The 8,685-nt window shown below is 50.6% G+C and overlaps 1 pseudogene; it reads right to left on the bottom strand.

Annotated features, from left to right (window-relative positions):
* Positions 1–7,331: 7,331 nt before the first annotated feature.
* Positions 7,332–8,289, bottom strand: LOC110153479 (olfactory receptor 52K2-like; annotated as a pseudogene).
* Between the last annotated feature and the right edge of the window lie 396 nt (positions 8,290–8,685).

The raw sequence follows: 8,685 nt of genomic DNA on the forward strand, positions 1-8,685 counted from the left end.
GTTGGTGTAGGTGGTGGTGGTGTAGGTAGGTTGGTGGTAGAGGAGGTTTGGTGTAGGTGGTTGGTGTAGGTGGTTGGTGTAGGAGGTTGGTGTAGGAGGTTGGTGTAGGAGGTTGGTGTAGGTGTAGGTGTCGGTGTAGGTGTAGGAGGTTGGTGTACGTGGTTGGTGTAGGTGTAGGTGGTTGGTGTAGGTGGTTGGTGTAGGTGTAGGAGGTTGGTGTAGGAGGTTGGTGTAAGGAGGTTGGTGTAGGTGGTTGGTGTAGGTGTAGGAGGTTGGTGTACGTGAGGTTTGGTAGTAGGAGGTTGGTGTAGGTGGTTGGTGTAGGTGTGGTGTGGTGTTGGTGTAGGGTTGGTTGGTGGTTGGTGTAGTTAGGTGTAGGTGTAGGTGGTGTAGGTGTGGTGGTGTAGGTGGTAGGTGTAGGTGTGGTGGTTGGTGTAGGTGGTGTGTAGGTGGTGGTAGGTGTAGGTGTTGGTGTTGGTGGTTGGTGTAGGTGGTAGAGGTAGGTTGGTGGTAGGTGTAGGTTGGTGGTAGGTGGTGTGGTGTAGGTGTAGGTGTAGGTTGTAGGTTGGTGTAGGTGGTTGGTGTAGGTGGTTGTGTAGGTGTGGTAGGTGGTTGGTGGTTGGTGTAGGTGTAGGAGGTTGGTGTGGTGGTGGTAGGTGGTTGGTGTAGGAGGTGGTGTGGTTGTAGGTGGTAGGTGTTGGTGGTGGTTAGGTGTAGGTTTGGTGTAGGTGGTTGGTGTATGGTGGGTTGGTAGGTGTAGGTGGTGGTTGGTGTAGGTTAGGTGGTTGGTGTAGGTGGTTAGGTGTAGGTGGTTGGTGTAGGTGTAGGTGGTTGGTGTAGGTGTAGGTGTAGGAGGTTGGTGTTGTGGAGGTGGTTGGTGGTAGGTGGTTTGGTGTAGGTGTAGGTGTGGTGGTGTAGGTGTAGGTGTTGGAGTGTAGGAGGTTGGTGTAGGTGTAGGTGGTGTAGGTGGTTGGTGTAGGTGGTTGGTGTAGGTGTAGGTGTGGTGGTGTGGTGTGGTGTAGGTGGTAGGTGGTTGGTGTAGGTGTAGGTGGTGGTGTAGGTGTAGGTTGGTGTAGGTGTAGGTGGTGTGGTGTGGTGTAGGAGGTGGTGTAGGTGTAGTGGTTGGTGTAGGTGTAGGTGGTGGTGTAGTAGGTGTAGGTGTAGGTGGTGTAGGTGGTGTAGGTTAGGTGGTGGTGGTAGGTGTTGGTTGGTGGTAGGTGTAGGTGTAAGGTGTAGGTTGGTGTAGGTGTAGGTGTTGGTGTAGGTGTAGGTGTAGGTGTAGGTGTAGGTGTAGGTGGTTGGTGTAGGTGGTGGTAGGTGTAGGAGGTTGGTGTAGGTGTAGGTGTAGTGGAGGTTGGTGTAGGTGTAGGTAGGATGTAGGTGTAGGTGGTTGGTGTAGGTGTAGGTGTAGTTAGGTGTTGGTAGGTGGTGTAGGTGGTGGTAGGTGGTTGGTGTAGGTGTAGGTGTAGGAGGTTGGTGTAGGTGTAGGTGTAGGAGGTTGGTGTAGGTGTAGGTGGTTGGTGTATGGTGTAGGTGGGTGTAGGTGGTTGGTGTAGGTGTAGGAGGTTGGAGGTAGGTGTAGGTGTAGGTGTAGGTGTAGGTGTGGTGTAGGTGTAGGTGTAGGTGTAGGAGGTTGGTGTAGGTGTAGGTGTAGGTGGTTGGTGTAGGTGTAGGTGGTTGGTGTAGGTGTAGGTGGTGGTGGTGTGGTGTTGGTGGTAGGTGTAGGGTTGTTGGTAGGTGTTTGTAGTGTAGGTGTAGGTGTAGGGAGGTTGGTGTAGTGTAGGTGGGTTGGTGGTGTAGGTGTAGGTGTTGTTGGTGTAGGTGTAGGTGTAGGTGGTTGGTGGTGAGGTGGTAGGTGTAGGTGTAGGTGTAGGTGTAGGTGTGGTTGTGGTAGGTGGTTGGTGTAGGTGTGGTTGGTAGGTGTAGGTGTGGTGTAGTGGTGTGGTAGGTGTTGGTGTAGGTGTAGGTGGTGTAGGTGTAGGTGTAGTGAGGTTGGTGTGTGTAGGTGTAGGAGGTTTGGTGTAGGTGTAGGTGGGGAGGTTGGTGTAGGTTGTAGGTGTAGGTGTGGTGTGTGGTGTAGGTGTAGGTGTTGGTGTAGGTGGGTAGGTGGTTGGTAGGTGTAGGTGGTAGGTGGTGGGTGTAGGTGTAGGTGGTTGGTGTAGGTGTAGGTGGTTGGTGTAGGTGTAGGTGTAGGTTGTGGTGGTGTGGTGTAGGTGTAGGTGTAGGTGGTTGTAGTTAGGTGGTTGGTGTAGGTGGTTGTAGGTGGTTTGGTGTAGGTGGTGGTGTGTAGGTAGGTGTAGGTGTAGGTTGTAGGTGGTTGGTGTAGGTTGTTGGTGTAGGTGTAGGTGGTAGGTGGTGTAGGTGTAGGTGTAGGAGGTGTGGTGTAGGTGTAGGAGGTTGGTGTAGGTGTAGGTGGTTGGTGTAGGTGTACGGGTGTGGTTGGTGGTGGTTGTAGGTGTAGGTGTAGGTTGGTGTAGGTGGTTGGTGTAGGTGGTAGGTGTAGGTGGTTGGTGTAGGTAGGTTGTTGGTGTAGGTGTAGGTGTAGGTGGTTGTTGGTGGTGGTGGTTGGTGTAGGTGGGTGTAGGTGTAGGTGTTGGTTGGTGTAGGGTGGTTTGGTGTAGGTTGTGTGGTGTAGGTGTAGTGTAGTAGTTGGTGTAGGTGTAGGAGGTTGGTGTAGGTGTAAAGTAGGTGGTTGTAGTGTAGGTGGTGTGGTGTGGTGTAGGGGTTGTAGGTGGTGTAGGTTGGTTGGTGTAGGTTGTAGGTGTAGGTGTTTGGTTGGAGTGTTGGAGTGGTCGTGGTGGTGGTTGGTGGTAGGTGTAGGTGTAGGTTGGTGTAGGTGTAGGTGTAGGAGGTTGGTGTAGGTGTAGGTGTAGGAGGTTGGTGTAGGTGTAGGTGTAGGTGGTTGGTGTAGGTGGTGGTTAGGTGTAGGTGTAGGTGTAGGTGGTTGGTGTAGGTGTAGGTGTAGGAGGTTGGTGTAGGTGTAGGTGTAGGTGTTGGTGGTAGGTGTAGGTGTAGGTGGTTGGTGTTGGTGGTAGGTGGTGTGGTTAGGTGTAGGTGTAGGTGTAGGGTGGTGTAGGAGGTTGGTGTGTAGGTGAGGTTGGTGTAGGGGTTGGTGTAGGTGGTTGGTGTAGGTGTAGGTGGTGTAGGTGTTGGTGTAGGGGTGTGGTGTAGGTGTAGGTGTTGGTGTAGGTGTAGTGTGGTGTAGGTGTAGGTGTAGGTGTAGGTTGTAGGTGGTTGGTGTAGTGGTGTAGGTGTAGGTGGTTGGTGTAGGTGTAGGTGTAGGTGTAGGTGTAGGTGGTTGGTGTAGGTGTAGGTGTAGGAGGTGGTGTAAGGTGGTGTGGTGGTAGGTGTAGGTGTAGGTGTAGGTGTAGGTGTAGGTGTAGGTTGGTGTAGGAGGTTGGTGTAGGTGTAGGTGTAGGAGGTTGGTGTAGGTGTAGGTGTAGTGGTTGGTGTAGGTGTAGGTTGGTGTAGGTGGTAGGTGTAGGTGGTGGTGTTGGTAGGTGGTTGGTGTGTGTAGGTGGTTGGTGTAGGTGGTAGGTGTAGGTTAGGTGTATGGTGTAGGTGTGTAGGTAGGTGGTGGTAGGTGTAGGTGTAGGAGGTTGGTGTAGGTGTAGGTGTAGGTGGTGGTGGTGGTAGTGTAGGTGTAGGTGTAGGTGGTTGTTGGTGTAGGTTGGTGTAGGAGGTTGGTGTAGGTGTAGGAGGTTGGTGTAGTAGGTGTAGGTGTAGGTGTAGGAGGTGGTGTGGTGTAGGTGTAGGTTGGTGTAGGTGTAGGTGTAGGTTGGTAGGTGTAGGTGTAGGTTGGTGTAGGTGGTGTAGGGTGGTGTAGGTGTAGGTGTAGGTGTAGGTGTAGGTGGTGTAGGTGTAGGTGTAGTAGGTGTAGGTGGTAGGTGTGTAGGTGTAGGTGTAGGTGTGGTGTAGGTGTAGGTGTAGGTGTTGGTGTAGGTGTAGGTGGTAGGTGGTTGGAGGTGTAGGTGGTAGGTGTAGGTGTTGGTGTAGGTGGTAGGTGTGGTGTAGGTGTAGGTGTAGGTGGTAGGTGTAGGTGTAGGTGGTGTGTAGGTGTAGGTTGGTGGTAGGTGTAGGTGTAGGTGTGGTGTAGGTGGGTGGTAGGTGTAGGTGTGGTGTAGGTGTGGTGTAGGTTGTAGGTGTAGGTGGGTTGTGTAGGTGGTGTGGTGTAGGTGTGTGGTGGTGGTAGGTAGGTGGTTGGTGTAGGTGGTTGGTGTAGGTGGTGTAGGTGGTGTAGGTGTAGGTGGTGTAGGTGGTGGTGTAGGTGTAGGTGTAGGTGTAGTTGTGTAGGTGGTAGGTGGGTTGGTGTAGGTGTAGGTGGTGTAGGTAGGTGTAGGTGGTTGGTGTAGGTGTAGGTGTAGGTGTGGTGGTAGGTGTAGGTGGTTGGTGTAGGTGTAGGTAGGTTAGTAGGTGTAGGTGTAGGTGGTTGGTGTAGGTGGTTGGTGTAGGTTTGGTTGTAGGTGTTAGGTGGGGTGTTAGGTGGTGGTGTAGGTGTAGGTGTGGTGTAGGTAGGTGGGTGGTTGGTGTAGGTGGTTGGTGTAGGTTTGTGTAGGTGTGGTGTAGGTGTAGGTGAGGTGTAGGTGTAGGTGGTGTGGGTGTAGGTGTAGGTGGTTGGTGTAGGTGTTGGTGTAGGTGTAGGTGTAGGTGGTTGGTGTAGGTGTAGGTGATTATTTTTATCTTATTGGTCGAAGCATCACAACAGAGGAACAAGTTCAAACATCTGCTTCCCTCGGTGCTTTTTTCACAAACTGATCCGTCGCGTTGGCGTTAAAACGAGCTGAGCTTCGTCTGTCGGCGTCACCGTGTTTGGTTTGTTTGTTTTGGGCGTTTTTTTTTTTTTACTGACGTAAACCTCTGGAGCTGAGTTAAAACTCTGGACTCGAGTTTGACCAGAACAAGAGTTTTTAAGATGATTCTGTGTGACGCAGGTGTAAAAGTTGAAGTGTTGATTTTGTGTGAAGCTCCTGGATCATCTCTGACCATCTGAACCACACGACTCTTCACCAAAACAAACTGGGCTTCATGAAGACTGACCACCACGACAAACAGACGAACGTGGACGTGAAATCTGCAGAAAAGTCTTCAGTGTTTAAACAGAACAAAACCAACGTCTGAAGAAACTTAGACTCAAACTTTATTGATCCACAGGGAAATGATTCAGACTCAGGAGTCACACGTCACAATCTGAAAGAACAAACAACAAATAGAAATGTCAAATCAACTAGAAAAAAGAAACAAAGAAAATGAAATAAAACAGAATTATAGAAATGTAAATAGAAAAATAAGAAATAAAATATAAAATCACAGATTTATACAAGACGACACATGTTACATAAGGACGAGTTGTACAGTTGTAGGGAGTATTATCTGTTACATAAGTGTGAGTTGTACAGTTGTAGGGAGTATTATCTGTTACATAAGTGTGAGTTGTACAGTTGTAGGGAGTATTATCTGTTACATAAGTGTGAGTTGTACAGTTGTAGGGAGTATTATCTGTTACATAAGTGTGAGTTGTACAGTTGTAGGGAGTATTATCTGTTACATAAGTGTGAGTTGTACAGTTGTAGGGAGTATTATCTGTTACATAAGTGTGAGTTGTACAGTTGTAGGGAGTATTATCTGTTACATAAGGACGAGTTGTACAGTTGTAGGGAGTATTATCTGTTACATAGTTGTACAGTTGTAGGGAGTATTATCTGTTACATAAGGACGAGTTGTACAGTTGTAGGGAGTATTATCTGTCCCTCACTGTGACAAATGTCTCACCGTCGATCACATGAGCAGTTTTATGGATCAGTTTGTGGATCTTTTCCTGGAGCTGCTCCACAGACACAGACTGAAGAACATCTCCAGAACCTTCTGCACAGTGACCGACCTGAGCTTTCTCAGGAAGTCGAGTCTCTTCATTCTCTTCTTATCCACAGCATCACAGTTGTCCCTCCAGTCCAGTCTGTCGTTCATCTGGACACTCAGGTCCTTGTATCAGTCTCTGTTGTCACCTCAGGTCCTGATGGTGATGAGCTCCTCTGGTGTCGTCTTCCTCCTCAAGTCTTCACCAGGTCCTTGGTCTTGTCAATGTTCAGGAGCAGATGGTTTGTCTGGGACCAGTCCACCTGTCCCTGCACCTGTCCCCGCACCTGTCCCCACACCTGTCCCAGCACCTGTCCCAGCACCTGTCCCCGCACCTGTCCCCGCACCTGTCCCAGCACCTGTACCAGCACCTGTCCCAGCACCTGTCCTGTCACTGCAGAGTCCTCAGACCTTCTGCAGGTGACCTGGTGGACTCCTACATCACTGACCACAGTATCAGACAGGTGCTCCCTGTCGCCTGCCTGACAGGGGTCAGTGATCCAGGAGACAGTGGAGGAGCTGAAACATCCTGAGCAGCTTCACTCATCACAAAGGGTTAGATTGTGTTAAAGAAAAAACAAAAAAAATCTCGTCACAGAGAAACACCGTCCAGGAGTGAGAGAAGAATTATCCAAAATGAAAACACAAAGTTTTCCAAAGAGTGAGAGAACCTGAGATACAGACCTGATCTGCTCTGGACTGGGCTCTGAACATTAAAGAGGAGATCAAACTTAAGAGTTTAAAGGCTGAGATGTTTGATGAAGCCAGACTGTGACGTGAGCGCATACGACCAGGAGCAGGAGGTCTCCAACCAGAGGAGGAGGTCCTGGAGGTCTGGGTCCATGCTGCTGTAGGTTCTGGAGGTCTGGGTCCATGCTGCTGTAGGTTCTGGAGGTCTGGGTTCATGCTGCTGTAGGTTCTGGAGGTCTGGGTCCATGCTGCTGTAGGTTCTGGAGGTCTGGTCCATGCTGCTGTAGGTTCTGGAGGTCTGGGTCCATGCTGCTGTAGGTTCTGGAGGTCTGGGTCCATGCTGCTGTAGGTTCTGGAGGTCTGGGTCCATGCTGCTGTAGGTTCTGGAGGTCTGGGTCCATGCTGCTGTAGGTTCTGGAGGTCTGGGTCCATGCTGCTGTAGGTTCTGGAGGTCTGGGTCCATGCTGCTGTAGGTTCTGGAGGTCTGGGTCCATGCTGCTGTAGGTTCTGGAGGTCTGGGTCCATGCTGCTGTAGGTTCTAGTGTCTCAGTTCATGTTTTTGTGCTGGTGCCTCAGAGGTCTACATTAGGAGACTCTTCAGATGGATAAAAACATGTCCAGATTTGGAGAGAGAACTGAGAGATGAACTCTTCAGGTGTTGTCTCTTTGTCTGGAAGAGATCAGGAGAGGGTTGTTCTGTTTGTCCAAGAGTTTTGGACAAACAGTTTCTTTATTGTGGTAACGTGTCACACTCAGGGACAGACAAATGTGCCAGGTTCTCCTGCTCCTCATGTTCTTCTCCTGCTCCTCATGTTCTCCTGGTTCCTCTGGAGCAGACGTCTGCAGGTCTCTCGTACCTTGCCCAGCGCGAGGCCGTAGACCAGGGGGCTGAGCAGAGGCTGCACCGTGAGGAAGTAAAGCGACAGAAAAACTCTGAGCACCAAGGGGGTGTGGTTCATGTCAAAGCGACTCTGCACCAGCTCAAAGAACGCCCCGAACGAGAAGCTGGCGAGAGAGAGCAGGTGCGGCGTGCACGTCTGCGCCGCCTTGTGCCGCGTCTGCCGCTTGTCGCCCAAACACACGACCAGAATCCGTCCATACGAGAAGACGATGAGCGCGACGAGCAGCAGCACCACGCTGAAGATGTACCCCAGACCGTAGATGTTGTTCACGGAGGTGTCAGAGCACGCCAGCCTCACGATGGAGAAGTTATCACAGTAGACTTTAGGGACGACGTTACCGCACAGTCTGAGCGGAGCAGACAAAATCACAGTCACGACCACGGCGAAAACGCTCCACCCCCACAACATCGTGGTCATGGCGGCGATGCGACGCGGCGTCATGAGTCTGTGGTACTGCAGGGGGCGACAGATCGCCAAATATCGATCAAAAGACATGAGAGCGAGACAGGAGAACTCCACCGAGCCGTACGAGTGAATGCAGAAGAGCTGGAGGAAGCAGAGGGAGTAGGAGATGATGTGCTCCTCCTGAAGGACCTGGTGGAGCAGGAAGGGGAACAGGGCGGAGCTGCCCAACACCTCGTTCACAAACAAACAGAGAGCAGAGGAGCAGGTACATGGGCTGGTGGAGGCTCCGGCTCACGGCGATCAGAGCCACGAGGAGCAGGTTGGAGCTCAGGATCAGTGCATAAGCACACAGTATGAACAGGAAGTAGAACCAGCGCAGGGGCCCCGGCTCCGAGTACCCCCCCAGAGAGAAGTGAGCGACCTGGGTCCAGTTAGACATGACCCTGCCCCTGCGGACCCCCATCACACTGATCTAAAGACACACTACGGAACATTCACCACGTCACACTGATCTAAAGACACACTACGGAACATTCACCACGTCACACTGATCTAAAGACACACTACGGAACATTCACTAACCCCTCAGCATCCACACGTCTGTTTAAAGCTGCATTATGGAACATTCATTAACTAAAGATCGAACTTTGTCTTTTTTTCTTTTGCTGATACGATTGTCTCACATCCAGAAGAATCGATGTTCCATCAGTTGAACTTTAGATCATTTTCCCCAAATGATTTTATGATCATTTAAATTTAGTCCAAACTAACCCACAGACATTTCACCTCAAACCAAACACAAACAAACAAACACAAACACAAACAAACAAACAAA

This window comes from Boleophthalmus pectinirostris, unplaced genomic scaffold (genome assembly GCF_026225935.1).
Source record: "Boleophthalmus pectinirostris isolate CB_2022bp ecotype Guang Dong unplaced genomic scaffold, ASM2622593v1 HiC_scaffold_2824, whole genome shotgun sequence".
NCBI lineage: Eukaryota > Metazoa > Chordata > Actinopteri > Gobiiformes > Gobiidae > Boleophthalmus > Boleophthalmus pectinirostris.